Raw genomic sequence first — 15,426 nt, 5'->3', positions numbered from 1 at the left:
CACGAAGGGGTTTTCTATACGGATGGGCAAGATGTAAGGGCTGCTGCCGATAGCCAGGGACTCACAGGGCAGTTCCGGATACGTGCTTGCTACCCATTTTTATAGAATTCCACATCCTTTCTGGATCCTGGGATTACAAAACAGCCACTGGGAAATCACGCACCCCATTAACACTGAGACTTTTATGTATTTACAATTCAGCTTAAATTTTTACCAAGAGAGGTTTTCAAAATGTAACATGTGTTAGTCACCGCATGAATTGCGAAACCAAGGAAATATCTCCAAAGTGCTGGCCTTGACAATGTAATCTGGCAGGGCTTGGGGAGGAATAAAAATAACGCTTCTCAGCATTGCCGCCTTGACCGGTAGGGGGGGCACATGGAGCCCTCCCTGGGCTCCCAGGTAGCTTGTTGGCATGTGTGCTGGTCTCCTCTCCTCCGCCCTGGCCATGCCCGGCCGTCGGTGGGGAGTGGGGAAGGAAGGAGACTGGGGAGTCAGGGGGCCTGGTTTGAATCCTAGGGGAGCCACCCACTGGCCAGGTGACCTCGGGCATTTTCCAGACCCTGTTGTGCACAGAGAAGTTAGGGGGCTGCCCACGGGGGCACTGCAGTGATGAGAGGTCCTCACCTCTGGCCCCCGGCCTCCCAGGTGGGTTCAAACCCAGAGGTACTGTGCCCCCCGAAAGCCTGAGGCAGCCTCTAGGGCTGGAGCCCCGTTTGGGAGGATGGAAGGGCGGCGCCCGGACGTCCCCCGCAGCTGTACGGCCAGCTTGGTTTTCTAAACACAACAAGCCAGCCCTTCCCCACGGAGCTACAAGCCCGCAGGTGGCTGGATGAACATGTGGTTTCTGGATGTGACATGAAAGTTAGCATTTGCAAGCTCTCTGTCTGGGTTCCCTGGGTTTATTTTTCTTGCTTTTACGGCCCTGAAATATTCCCGATCGTGTTTATGTTGAGGCAGGATGCGTGGAGGCCAAGCGCTGCCGTATCACGATCGGCTCCATCATCCCTCCAAAAAGCATCAGCAGGGTCCTGAGCCAGCCGAGCACAGAGCCCACCGCACAGGCGCCAGGCTTCTGGGCACCTGTCCACCGCCTCACCCCTGCCTGCGCCAACTGCATCCCGGCCCCTACCTGGGAACCCCTGTCCATTGGTGACATCAGCTTCCCCCGGGCTCCACGTGAATCATTTCTGACCCTCGCTGCAGATGGGGAGTGATGGTGTGTTCAGTCGCTTAGTTGTGTCTGACTCTTTGGGACCCCACGGATTGCAGCCCACCAGGCTCCTCTGTCCATGGAATTCTCCAGGCAAGAATACTGGGGTGGGGAGCCATTTCCTCCTCCCGGGGATCTTCCTCATCCAGGGATCGAACCTGCATCTCCTGCCTTGGCAGGCAGGCTCCGTGGATGGCTCTACCACTGAGCCATTATCAGGAAAGCTCCTCCCTGGTGGCTCAGACAGTAAAGAATCCGCCTGCAGTGCAGGAGACCCGGGTTCCATCCCTGGGTTGGGAAGATCCCCTAGAGAAGGAAATGGCTACCCACTCCAGTATTCTTGCTTGAGAAATCTCATGGACAGAGGAGCCTCGTGGGCTACAGTCCAAAGGGTTGCAAAGAGTTGGAGGAGACTGGGCAACTAACACTTTCATGGAGAGTGGGAACCTGGATTAATTATTCCTATGCTGCAGAGGACAAAACTGAGGCTTGAAAGTGACTTTCTGTCCATCCTGAGGCTCAAGGTCACACAGCAGTGCAAGCTGAAGTTAGGGTTGAAAGCGGCCACTGTTTCTATCCTCTCGTTTCTGTTCTGCATCTCCCCCCACGCCCGAGGGCGACACCTCAGTTTCTCACCGCAGTTCCGAAGCTCCCGGAGCCTCCGCCGATGACACCCACTGTGGCCAACAGCCCTCGCCCTTGGCTCTGTCTGGGTCTCCCCTTTGGCTTGGATTATATGCCACCTAATGCCCCCTCTCCTGATTGCCGGCTCTGCTTTTTAATTGTCTATGTCTTGCCTGTTCCCCGAGACTGTGAACCCCAGAAGGACAGGAACCATGGGCCGGCTGCCCCGTGCCTGGCCTGGGGTGGCCACATAGCTGACTCTTAACCACACTTGTTGAATGATGACTTGTTATTATTCCCTGAGGCTGGGTTCCAGCCTGTGTCTGGCCACAGGAGGCTAGAACCTTCCCCCACCCAACCCCACACACACCCCTGCTCCCAAGTCCTTGGCTGGCTAGCATTTCAAATGATATTGTTTCATATTAAATTATTTTAAATTCCATGGACCCGGGTTTCACAATCAAATAATTCGATCTTGTTTACAAATGGAATTTTTACTTTTTGACAGTTTCTAGCTTTGCTGGGCTGGATGGTCAGGAGAGCGTGTCCTCTCGTGCCCTCCTGTCCACCTCTGCTGCCTTCCCTGGGATGCCGTGGAGCCAGGGAATGGTCTTGGGGGTTGGGTGGCGGGCACCCAGCATGGCTGTGGGGGAGGCTGCCCCTCCAGTGGACACTGGGCACAGAAGCCTCCCCTGCCTTTGACCTTCTGTCGTGAGTAAATCCATAAATTACAGAATAGGAAGGGACCACTGATACCTGTCATTCCGACCCCGCTTTACAGACTAGGACACTAGGGTTCAAGACCACAGTCCCTGTGGGTGGCCGGGACCCTATGCTTGCTCTTTGGACGCCCTCTCTAAGGGCTATTCCACATCCTGTCTTCCTCTGCCTATACTGATGAAATCTTTTCATGTTGCTTTGAGCTATGGAGACATAGATGTGGGAAGACATGACCTTTGATCCCTAGATGCTCATAATCTGGGTTCTGGAGTGGGGGGTGGACAAGGAGACAAAAAGTGGCCATGCGCTGAGGCTGGTGGGCCCCTGGATGGAGCAGGGGCAGGTTTGTGAAGGCACAGACATGGGCTGAGCTGGGTGGTTGCCGCCCACCCCTTCTTAGGAGATGGTTGGACTCAGCATCTGAGTACGTTGACCAACGTGCGAAACTTTAGTCTCCCAGAGAGTCCCCGTCACCCTGGAGGCTGCCTCCTCGCCCCGCAGCGCCGTCACCACTGGACACAGATTGGCAGCCTCTCCTCCAGAACTTGGTCTAAACAAGTGACGGTCCCGGAGTGGGGGACGTGCTTCCTTGCTTTGTGGCCACTCGCGAGGGTGACCTGGGTTGGCCCCAGCAGCAGCCCTGCTGGGCTTGGCTCAGAATGGTGTCTGGCTGTTTCCAGAAGTCTCCGGATCTCTGAGTTCAGAGCTGAACCTCCGAGAACACGCTTGTGCGGGCCGCCCCCACGGGGCAGCGGTGCTCGCGTCTCTGCCAGCCCTGGGGGTTGCGGAGGGCTCCTCAGGAAGGGCCTAGAGGAGGTTGGTTGACAACGTCCCAGCTAACTTCTCAGCACAAAGGCAGGCACTTCATGCTGTGAAGGTCCTGGGAGACGATTGCAGGGAGGGCCCGACAGGCACTGTGGCTCCAGCCCATGCTGCTGGGGCCCCGACGTGCCCTGGAATCCTGGAGCCCACGCCCCACCTCTCTGTCTTGTCACCGTGACCTTTGTGGTCCTCATACATCTCACAGGGCTGACCCCATCTGGGCACCTGGGGTCAGAGTGCAACCTATGCGGACAGTGGGGACGCCCTGGGCCGGCAGGGGACGCCTTGGGCCGGCAGAAATGTACATCCAGCCAAGCTGAATGTGTGTCCACACTTTGGGCCAGAATCGACGTTTCTAGGACTCTAACTTCTGGATGTCCTGGCGTCGGTAACCATTCAGGATGTCACACGGGCACCTAAAGCCTCCTGAGAGAGAGGGAGGTGCATCTACCTGTGTGTGTTGGGACAGACAGGTCTCCAAAATAAACAAGGTGAAAAAAGCAAGATGCCAAACAAAGTGGGATCCCTTTTCGAGTTTGAAAAAAAGACAGAGGGTCTTCCTTACTGGTCCAGTGGTTAAGAATCAGGCTGCCAATGCTGGAGACGTGAGTTTGATCCCTGATCTGGGAGGAACCCACCTGCCCGTGCACCTCAACTATTGAGCCTGTGCTCTGGAGCCCAGGAACCACAACTACTGAGCCCACAAGTCACAACTACTGAAGCCCAAGTGCCCTAGAGCCCGTGCTCTGCAACGAGAGAAGCCCCCACGGTGGGCAGCTGTGCACGCAATGAAGTGACCACTGCTCATCACAGCCATAGAGAGCCTGCAGGCAGCAACAAAGACCCGGCAGAGCCAAAAAACAAACAAGTAAGTTATTTAAAGAGTTATTTTAAGAAAAGATAGCTAAAGAGATGGAGGTATATGCTCTGGACGTACCCCAGCGGCAGGCGCATGGACACAGGCCACTGAGCACCCAGCTCCCAGGCCCTACACGTTAACTCACTGAGTCCTTGGAAGACCCCAGGAGGTGGATATTGCCATCCCGCTCACTTTGCACATAAAGAAACTGAGGCCTGGGAGGCGAGGAGTTGAACCCCTGACCAGGGTGCTGCTGGGGAGGGTGGCTGGAGAGGGGCGGTCAGGGCTTCCAGCTTTCCATGTTCACCTTTGTGTCCTCCGAGTTTTCATCCCAGCTGAGTGTGTGACTCTATTTGAGAAAACATCAAAGGGTATCCTGGACAGAGGTAGGAAGCCTTTAATTCCTTTACTGTGTTTTTCTGTATTAAAGAGGAAAACAATCATGTCATTTTAAGAACTCACCCTTTGCCCCAAAGAGAGAATAACTCTAGGAGCAGGCATAGAGAACAGACGGACCCCAAGGGGAAGAGATGGGGGGAGGAGTTGGGAGATTCGGATCACACATACACACTATTGATAGTATGCATAAAAAAGGGCTTCTATTTTACAGGGTTGGGGCTTTTATACTATGCATAAGATAGGCATACTATCAGGGCTTTCCTGATAGCTCAGTTGATAAAGAATCTGCCTGCAAAGCAGGAGACCCTGGTTTGATTCCTGAGTCAGGACGATTCGCTAGAGAAGGGATAGGCTACCCACTCCAGTATTCTTGGGCTTCCCTTGTGGCTCAGCTGGTAAAGAATCTGCCTGCAATGCAGGAGACCTGGGTTTGATCCCTGGGTTGGGAAGATCCTCTGGAGAAGGGAAAGGCTACCCACTCCAGTATTCTGGCCTGGAGAATTCCATGGACTGTATAGTCCATGGGGTTGCAAAGAGTTGAACATGACTGAGCGACTTTTACTTCACTATAAAATAGGTAACTAATGAGAACTTATTGTATAGAGCAGGGAGTTCTTTTTTTTTTTTTCACTGTGTCTTTATTTTTTATTTATTTTTTTATTTTAATTTTATTTTATTTTTAAACTTTACATAATTGTATTAGTTTTGCCAAATATCAAAATGAATCCGCCACAGGTATACATGTGTTCCTCATCCTGAACCCTCCTCCCTCCTCCCTCCCCATTCCATCCCTCTGGGTCGTCCCAGTGCACCAGCCCCAAGCCTCCAGTATCGTGCATCGAACCTGGCCTGGCAACTCGTTTCATACATGATATTTTACATGTTTCAATGCCATTCTCCCAAATCTTCGCACCCTCTCCCTCTCCCACAGAGTCCATAAGACTGTTCTATACATCAGTGTCTCTTTTGCTGTCTCGTACACAGGGTTATTGTTACCATCTTTCTAAATTCCATATATATGGGTTAGTATACTGTATTGGTGTTTTTCTTTCTGGCTTACTTAACTCTGTATAATAGGCTCCAGTTTCATCCACCTCATTAGAACGGATTCAAATGTATTCTTTTTAATGGCTGAGTAATACTCCATTGTGTATATGTACCACAGCTTTCTTATCCATTCATCTGCTGATGCACATCTAGGTTGCTTCCATGTCCTGGCTATTATAAACAGTGCTGCGATGAACATTGGGCTACACGTGTCTCTTTCCCTTCTGGTTTCCTCAGTGTGTATGCCCAGCAGTGGGATTGCTGGATCATAAGGCAGTTCTATTTCCAGTTTTTTAAGGAATCTCCACACTGTTCTCCATAGTGGCTGTACTAGTTTGCATTCCCACCAACAGTGTAAGAAGGTTCCCTTTTCTCCACACCCTCTCCAGCATTTATTACTTGTAGACTTTTGGATCGCAGCCATTCTGACTGGTGTGAAATGGTACCTCATAGTGGTTTTGATTTGCATTTCTCTGATAATGAGTGATGTTGAGCATCTTTTCATGTGTTTGTTAGCCATCTGTATGTCTTCTTTGGAGAAATGTCTATTTAGTTCTTTGGCCCATTTTTTGATTGGGTCATTTATTTTTCTGGAGTTGAGCTGTAGGAGTTGCTTGTATATTCTGGAGATTAGTTGTTTGTCAGTTGCTTCATTTGCTATTATCTTCTCCCATTCTGAAGGCTGTCTTTTCACCTTGCTAATAGTTTCCTTTGATGTGCAGAAGCTTTTAAGGTTAATTAGGTCCCATTTGTTTATTTTTGCTTTTATTTCCAATATTCTGGGAGGTGGGTCATAGAGGATCCTAGAGCAGGGAGTTCTATTCAGTGCTCTGTGGTGACTTGAATGGGAAGAAAATCCAAAAAGGATATATATACAGAGTTGATTCCTTGTGGCTCACTGGTAAAGAATCCTCCTGCCAATGCGGGAGACCCGGGTTTGAACCCTGGGTTGGGAAGATCCCCTGGAGAAGGAAATGGCAACCCACTCCAGTGTTCTTGCCTGGAGAATCCCACTGACAGAGGAGCCTGGTGGGCTACAGCCCATGGGGTCACAAAAGAGTTGGACAGGAGTTAGCAACTAAACAATAGCTGATTCACTTTACTGTACACCAGGAACTAACCCAACATTGTAAATCAGCTATACGCCAATAGCTATTTTTCATAGAGAAGAAAATTAAAAAGAAAAAAGCTAGGGCTGCAGTTAAGTGATCCCCAGTCTTGGGGGGAGGGTGTCCCTGGGTGTTTGCTTATGGAAATCAGCTGTTTCCCGTGATTTCCAGAATGTGGGATGTGAGAGATTCCTGCCTGACTTCTAGTCCAAAGTGGGCAAGAGGAGGGGGTTGGTGGCGAGGGAAGGGGCTGCCTTGCTCTAGGAGTCACAGGGGGTCCACCTGGCACCCACGCTGGACCCCCGGGGGGCTGCCCTACCACCCTGAGCTGGAGCTGGGAAAGATGAAGCCGGGTATTTCTTGCCATCGTTGCTTGATAACCAAGATCAAACCTGCCCAGGAACTATATTTAGTCCAGGACAGGATTCCGAGGCCACCTGGCCCCCAAGCAGGGGGCCCTAAGCCGCCCATCTTGCCTCATCCAGTCTCTGAATCCAGCGCACACTTGAGCTCGAGGACGCTGCTCTGTGGCTTGCATGGCCATTGAGAGGGTGACGTTGCCATTGGTGACCACAGGTGTCCTGGCAGCCTGAACAGAAAGGCTACTTCAGGCTCCAACAAGGCCCAGGTTTCCAGGGGCGACAGCGGAGCCTCAGCCTGGCAGGCGTCCAGCTCTGCCCTGACCAGCTCGGCGAGCTCCCTAGAAGCTCCCCTCCCCCAGGCCTCAGTTTCCCCACCTGTAAAACCATGGGAGTGACTTAGATGGCCTCAGGCCTTTAAGATGGTGGCAGATGCCAGCCCCTGGCCTTGCTCCTGCTTCAGGTGAGAGGAAGGATGAACCGGGGGGCCTCTGGGATGCTGGTCCAGTCTCCATGGAGACCAGCTCACTTTCTCTCCTGGGCCAGCCTCCGTATGGTTACATCGGAATACGGTGGGCTCTAGCCATATGCCTCCTGCTGCTGGCTGACCTGATTTCTGGAGCTCTGGAACGCCAGAGATGGAGGTACCCCAAAAGATGAAGGGCCTCCCTTCATAGAGGATAAAACCAGGCTGTAGAGGAGCTATGAAGGCAGCCCCCAAGTGCTGGCCTGAGGCCCCCACCCCTTGAGGCTGAGCAGCAAGACTGCCCCACCCCCATCAGCAGCTTCCTTCATTCTCCACGTCTGCCAACCTGCACAGTGAATCTTCTGCCTCTACACGGGCCTCCCCCCAGACCCAGACTTCATGTCCTGAGCCTGCCCTCTTATGCCCAGTGACGGCGGCGAGGGTGGCGGGGCAAGATTCCCTCCAAAGTGTCCGTGAGGCTGTTTCTGTTTTGTATGTAGATTCATCTGCATTGCTTTTTTCGTTCCACATACACCCACTCCAGGATTCTTGCCTGGAGAATTCCCATGGACGGAGGAGCCTGGCGGGCCACAGTCCACCCGGTCCCAAAGAGTTGGACACGACTGAGTGATGAACACTTTCACTTTCATAAGCAATATCAGATAATACTTCTCTGACTTCACTTAGTATGATAAACTCTAAGTTTATCCATGTTGCTGCAAATGGCAACCTTCTATTCTTTTTTTTAATGGCTGAGTAACATTCTATCACGTGTAGGTACCACATCTTCTTTCCATTCATCTGTTGATGGGCTGGTTCGAGGTTGGACCATATAAGAGCCACTTCAAAGCTTAAAAAGGCTGTCAGATCAACAAAATCAAATGAAAGGGACTATCAACCCAGAGACTGATAGGTTGACTATCAACCCAACAGTCATAAAAGCCACAAAAGATGGGTTTGGCTGCACAGGTCAGGTCCACACATCAGTGGGTCCCTCTGGGAGGGCCTCTCAGAACCCCTGGGCTCCGGGGTGGGGGAGGTGGAACATTCTGGGTTGGAGGGGAGGCCCCACTAGTCCTCTCCTTTCTTCCCCCTTCTCTTGTCCCTTTCTTGCATCTCTGGTGCTGGCCAGGTGCTCCATTGGGCCTTTGCACATACTGATATCAGAGCCATCCTGCCCTCAAGGGCAGTTTGTCTTCAGCAACACTTCCCTGGCCATGTGACTGGTGCAAACACGGTCCCTGGCTGCTGCATACCCTGCCCTGCCGGCCTCTCCCACTCGGAGTCAGTGCCACTGTAGAGGACTTCGTGGCGATGGCAGGTGTCTGGCCACAGCCGGTGGGCACAGAGCTCCCCTGCCCTGTGTCCCCCATTCAGGGGCCACCAGAGACTCGTGGAGCCCGAAACAGACCTGAGGGGAAAGAGCCAGGCACAGACCAGTCCCACCAGATCCATGTCCCGCCCCCCACAGCCCCAGTTCTATTACTCGCCCCAAGAGTAAGTTGGTGATCCATTTCCTAATTTTCACTTGCTGCCTACAGAAAGGCTAGAAAGGTTGAAGTGTGTGTGAAAGCAATCTGCCAACTAAAATGCACGGCGCAGGTGTGTGTACATGTGCACGAGTGTGTGTGTATGTGTACGTGTGCACAGGTGTGTGTGTGTGCACAAATGCGCGTATACCTGCTTGTGTGTACAGAGGATGCAGGGGCAGCCTGTCCTGGCCACGTGATGGTAACGATCATTGAGGCAGCAGGAGAGCCCGCTGAGGCTGGAGCAGGGAGGCTGCGGTTCTGCCCCCGGGCAGCTGTCAGAAGCAGAGGAAAATGGACTCAGCTCTCCCAGGGCCCGGGAGGGGAACGCAGGAAGCCAGGGAACAGCTCTCCTCCATGTTGCCAGGGGACCTTCCTCCTGGAAGACAGGAGCTCAGGGTCCCTTCCTCAGTAGAAGGATGCTGGCCATGGACCTCAGGGGCTGCTCATCAGGCAGAGTGTCATGGTCTTCCAAGGCTAGGAGAGCCAGCCTAACCCCAGCTCTGCTCTTGCTGTGTGACCCGTGGTTATGTGAACACCCTCTCTGGGCCCTGCACGTGCCACCTGCAACAGAGGGGCAGGGTGGGAGAAGAGCTGCACCCACACCCCCAACTGCTGTCAGGGCTGGCACCAGGGCACCAAGCAAACAGCGGATTGTCTGCAGAGGCTGGCATGGGCGGTACAGACCCCTTGGGGTCCCACGGGAGCAGCATGACTCCATCCAGGCTCTGAGGATCCTGTGCTGGACCGCATGGGCTCACATCTGCCGTGGGGACCCAGGAAGTGGCCGGAAGAGAAGCCTGGAGCTGGGCTGGCAGCAGGAGAAGGATTTTGCTGGGAGGCTTATCTGGGGGCAGGCATCCTGGGCAGGACCAGAGGTGTGGCAGGAAGGCCTGGGGATGAAAGTGGCCGGTGCGTGGGTACCTTGAGCCCAGCCCTTACCTCCAGCACGACTTCCCTGGATTTGCACTGTGACCCAAGGAGGTGGGTGCTGTCAACCCCACTATGAGAGGAAGCCCAGTGAAGGGCGGTGACACCCCCAGTGCCAGGGTGCTAGGAAGTGGTGGCCTGAGTGTCAGCAGGATGCTCTGACTCCGGGGCTGGAACCCAGGAAACAAAGCAGCTGGGGACCATGGGCCCCTGGGCTGTCTCCAGCTCCTCCATCCCACCCCCACAGCTCTGAAAACAGGGATCTATGAACTCTGCGATGCAGCCCACTGGGCTGAGGGCATCACTCTGGCAGGTGGCAGCCATCGTTGGGAAGGAAACAGGGTAACAAACGTCAGAATTCATGATGCGGTTATGATGCGTTTAGAGAAATCCTCTTCTGGGGAAGTGTTTTGGTTCTGTGTGTACAAAGAGCTCACCCCTTATTTCACATGAAGCCGCTATGAGTGCCCTGGGATGAGACTGGCCATCTCCTTTCTCACCCCAGCCACCGTCAGCAAGCCCTGGAAGCCACTGCGTTCGGCCTTTTTTTTTTTTTTTTTTCTTTTTTAAATTTTATTTTATTTTTAAACTTTACATAATTGTATTAGTTTTGCCAAATATCAAAATGAATCCGCCTGCGTTCGGCCTTTCTCGGCTCCTCAGGGGCCTCCGGGCTTTTGTTCTCTAAACAAGAACGCCGGTGCCGGGCACAGGACAGGAGCCAGGCCGTGCTGGAGGGCTTCCGTGCCGTGGCCCTACCCGCATGCTGGCGCGCTGGCTGGGCAGGGGGGCGGCACCCCTGTGTGAGGTCTGGGTGCTCAGCGTGTTGAGGTTTGGCTGCGGCTGAATGAGGGGGACCCCAAAGCTCTGGCACGGGCCATGTTGTCCTCTCTTCATGAGTCCCACGGAGTCCCTCACCTGCTGGCCAGAGGTGCCCCGAGGTCCCCAAACCCCAGGTCCCAAAGCTGTTCCACCAGGGCGCTCTCTACTCTGAGAGGTGCTGAACCCTGTGTAATCACAGGGGGTGGGCAGAGACAGAGACCTCCCACTCCGGGGCCACACTCCGTGTGGGTGATGAGCAGAGTGCCTTGGGGAGGAGGTGGATGTCCAGATGATGTGGAGATGGGGGGTCAGGGGCCAAGAAATGCCAGGCTGGCCTGGGAGGCCTATGGGGAAGAAGCCAGCAGTGGGCACCTGGAAGGCAGCCACGGGGTGATCAGATTTGTTTTCCAATCAGGTCACTGACTCTGGCTGGAGTAGGGGGCTGGCCCCGTGTACCTGACTCTTTCCTAATGACTCTCTTCTAACCAGAGGAAGGCCAGACTTGTGTTGGAAGCCCGGGATGTGAGCAAAAACCGCAGTGCATCCAGTTTCAAGTGAAGCTGTCTCCCCTCCTTTGGGCATTGCCAGACACTGCCACTCCTTTTGTTTATTATCTCCATCAAGTTTTAAGGTCTCCCAGACTGGAGGCCATTTTTCTAAATATCTTTGAACATTCCGATGTTTAGAACATGTGGGCTGGCTGTTTTGATCTTAGAGGGTGCTGGGGGCCAACCTCCCCAAGGAAGGCTGGGGAGAACCCTCAGATGCCAACCCTGCAGGGGGGTTCCTTCCCTTCCTGGTCTCAGGCCTCCTGTTTGGGCAATTCTAAGTCCCTGGAAGGTGGCTCAGTGGTAAGGAACCTGCCTACAATGCAGGAGATGTGGGCTCAATCCCTGGGTCGGGAAGATCCCCTGGAGGAGGGCATGGCAACCCACTACAGTATTTTTGCCTGGAGAATCCCATGGACAGAGGAGCCTGGCGGGCTACAGTCCATAGGGTCACAAAGAGTCGGACACGGCTGAGCAACCGAACACACGTACACAGGCCCCTGGAAACCTTCAGTTGTAATAAACAAGCACAAAGCAAGCTGGTTTTCCCACAAGAGGCCACATGCTCCTTCTGCCCTCCTGGTTTTCCCGTTAGCTACACTGCCTGGCCCAGGTGCCACAGAAGGGGCCTTTGTTTTCCTTCTGTGAACTAAACACATAGAACAAAACAAAAACAGAAACAACAACAACAAAAATCCCCAACACTCTCACACACACATAACTCCACCGTGTCCATAGTCAGGACAGAGGCTGGAAGCCCTGTCGCCTGGCTTCACGTGGCGTGAACAAAGACAGCTGTGCTGGTCAGGCTGGGCCTCTCCAGGTGCCAGGGGAGCCCAGGGGTTTCTCGCATCCCAGGTCTGGGTCCATACTTTGGTCACTTGTTTTTGTGAAAATGACCAATGGACCCCCAACAAGGCTGCTGAGGGGGCCACCAGCGTTTTTAAAGGAGGGAAAACATCATAAAATGGAGGAGGAGGGTCCTCCAGATGGGACCAAAACATGGACACAGGGGCAGCAGGGTACGAGGTGCCCAGGCTTGCCATGTGGGTCTGTTCTGCACGCCCGGGGCACCTCCTGCACCCCCACTGCACACCCGACCCTCTGACTGCCTCCCATCACACCCTCACACACATAAGGGGTCCGAGCCACGTCGGCATAGATACGAACAAACGTTTTGGCCTGGTACTCCATCCAGTAAGCCCCCACCTGCAGAACTGCAGGGCCCCTTAAACTGCAGTGCGACTAGCTGCCTCTCAACTCTTCTCCCGCGTTTCCAAGAGACAACAAAACACGTTTTCCCCTTTCCTGTCCAGTTTAAAGGTTGTTCCTAAAAAGCAATAGTCAACTTACTTTTAGTTTTTTGAAACAGAAAATTATTTACCAAGAACACACGGCTTATTTGTTTTACTCTAAGCTACTCCTTTATTGAAACAACATCACTGGAAAAGCCATTTCAGTACAAATGGAAGATGAATTGAAAAATGGATTTTTTCCTTTTTTTAATCATCACTGGGGTTACTGATTTAAGGGCAGTTGTAGTTCAAACAAAGCCAAGGTCACTCAGTTTGTTACGTAATAGTGAAATAGTGCTGTTTTGTACAAAACAAAACCAGATATTCTTTCAGTTAAAAAAAAAATTGGTGATTTTGCCTGTGCAACTTTTATCTCAAGTAGAAGATGATTCTAATTTTATCTGTGTTCAATAAGCAGATTTTTTAAAAAAAATCATGAGGCTGGACGTGTTTACTTTTCCTTACAGTTCTCTGAGCAGCTGGAGAAAGTAAAATCACCTTGAATCTAATGTTTTCTGAGCACACTACAATAGTCAGGTCCCTTAGACCCATCTGGAACGAAATTAATTACATCTATGTGTTAGTTTAATAGGAAACAATTTTATTTTCACTTGTATTTTCCTCCGGGATCTTAGGGAAAAAAGGAAAAAAAAACAAAAAAACAAAAAACAAAACCCAGGATATCAGGAAAAGGCTTTGGTTCCTCATGGCCCATTTTCTCTTTAGGCTTTTTTTGGTTTCCAGCTTTTGTTTTTTTTAATTTTTTACTGTTTTTTTTTTTGTTTGTTTGAAAAAATACACAAAATGGGTATTTTAAATATCAAATAATTATAGAATTTGAACATGACAAAATTTGAGCGCCACTGTACATTTTGACAAAAAATATTATTAAAAACTACCGTCTGCTTTCACTCTATTTACATTCAAACGCCATCCTTTTCATTTCATATCTTCTGATCTGTTCAACCTACCATTTGTTACATATGTAAAAGTTCTGCCGACTATTTCAGAGAATATTTGGGGGAAGAGTAAAAAACCGATCTGTAAAATTTCTACGGAAGCACGCTTGCTTAGTTCACATTAGTTTTAAACACCGTGTCGTGCTTGAAATGGCAAGTGTCGCTCGTGGGCACCGCGAGGCGGCTGCCCGGACTCGGGGTCGCGGCTCTTGGCGCGGCGCGGCAGGGCCGCCAAGGACCTTGCCCTCGTCCCCGAGGCCCGGCTCCGCCCGCAGCCCCCGGGCGCACTCACGCTGTCCCCCGGCCCGGGTGCCGCGCGGCCTTTGGGTCTTTACCGAGGCGAACGGAAGCGTGGGAAAGACCCCCGCGGGGACGAGATGAAGGTGCGCGGCCTGCGTTTCGGCTCCAGCCGCGGGTCCCACCTGCTCTGCCCGGCCCCCGTGCGCCCCAGAGCCGCCGCCGCCACCGAAGCGCACAGCCAAGGCCAGCTGTCGGGACACCCCGAGCTCGTTTGGCTTCCACTGGGCATTTCATCTGCCTCCCCTATCCCGACTAGTTCCGGATTTGCAACCTCACAGGTGTAGGAACTGGGCTGGGCCGGGCTCTTGGTCTTTCGGGGACCCCCCCCGCAGGGGACCCCACCTCCACTCCCCAGCAATGACCCCTGTGAGCGTACGGCCGGGCCCAGGGCCACGGGTAGGGAACGATCTAGGAGGCCGGGGATCCGAGCTCGCACTCCGCCGCCGCAGGCAGTGGCTCAACCTTCGCCTAGCGCGGCGCCCCGGAGCTGTCCTGGGAGCACGGCCTCCGTCAAGTCGGGCAGGCTAGAGGAGGAGACCCCAGAACTTGTGGGCACAGGGCAGGAGCCCGCGGGCGCCATCGGAAGCAGGCGCGGCAGGGCAGCGCAGCGCAGACACTTGCTCTGGCTCCCCGCGACCCTTGGAGGCTGGGACGCCCAGCCCTCCCGGGAGGGCGCGACCACCCACGCCGCCGCGGCCGTGTGAACCTGGCCATGACCTAGGCCTGGGGGCGCTGCGGGTCGGGGCGGGAGGGGAGGGGGCTCTGCTTGGCCACCATTTGCCAGCCCCGCATCACCATCCCGAGAGACCTGTCCTCAGTCGGGAGACCCCCAAATCGACCTGCTCCGACCGAGCCCAGCCGACCCCCAACGCCCCGAAACCCCAGGCCAGCCTGGGCGGCTGGGCCCCGCGGGCGCCAGGCACCGGAGGGGGAGGGCCCCGAGGCCCTGGGGCGCCGTTCCAAAGGCCAGAAAATGGAAACTGTGCGAAAAGAATCTCCAAATCCGGCCGGGCCCAAAGCCCACCGGCTTACATAAAGCCCCAGGAGCCCGCCCGCCCGCCCGCGGCCTCCCCTCCCGGGGGTGAACAATCGGCCGGCCCCTGGCCAGGCCGTCCTGGGGTTGGCACCACCACCGACCCCCTGACCAAGGGCCTGGCGTGACCCCGGGGAGGAGAAGGGGGTCTCGGTCTCTTCCCACCGTCTGCCCCGAGAAACATTTAACTGGCCTTTAATCACATTAGCAGCCGGCCCCAATTAAGGCCGCGGGCGGGGGAGGCAGGGGAAACCGCCGGCCGTGTCACTTGAGGATAAAGGTCCTTTATGCCCCAGGCCTGGCCTGGGGCGACGCGGCGGGCCGCCGTCCCCAGCCTTTGATTGCAGGCGCCTGGGCCTCGCCGCCGCCGCCATCTCTTTGCCCCTTCAAAC

At 53.9% G+C, this 15,426-nt stretch overlaps 1 long non-coding RNA gene across 1 annotated transcript in view; it reads right to left on the bottom strand.

Moving 5' to 3' along the window:
* Nucleotides 1-15,426, bottom strand: part of LOC129634211 (uncharacterized) — a 40,086-nt gene that overhangs the window by 23,994 nt on the left and 666 nt on the right. The gene's annotated exons all lie outside the window — the stretch shown is intronic.

Source organism: Bubalus kerabau, chromosome 19 (assembly GCF_029407905.1).
Source record: "Bubalus kerabau isolate K-KA32 ecotype Philippines breed swamp buffalo chromosome 19, PCC_UOA_SB_1v2, whole genome shotgun sequence".
NCBI lineage: Eukaryota > Metazoa > Chordata > Mammalia > Artiodactyla > Bovidae > Bubalus > Bubalus kerabau.
The sequence above is the reverse complement of the archived record's forward strand: the minus strand, read 5'-3'. Positions and strand labels throughout refer to the sequence as shown.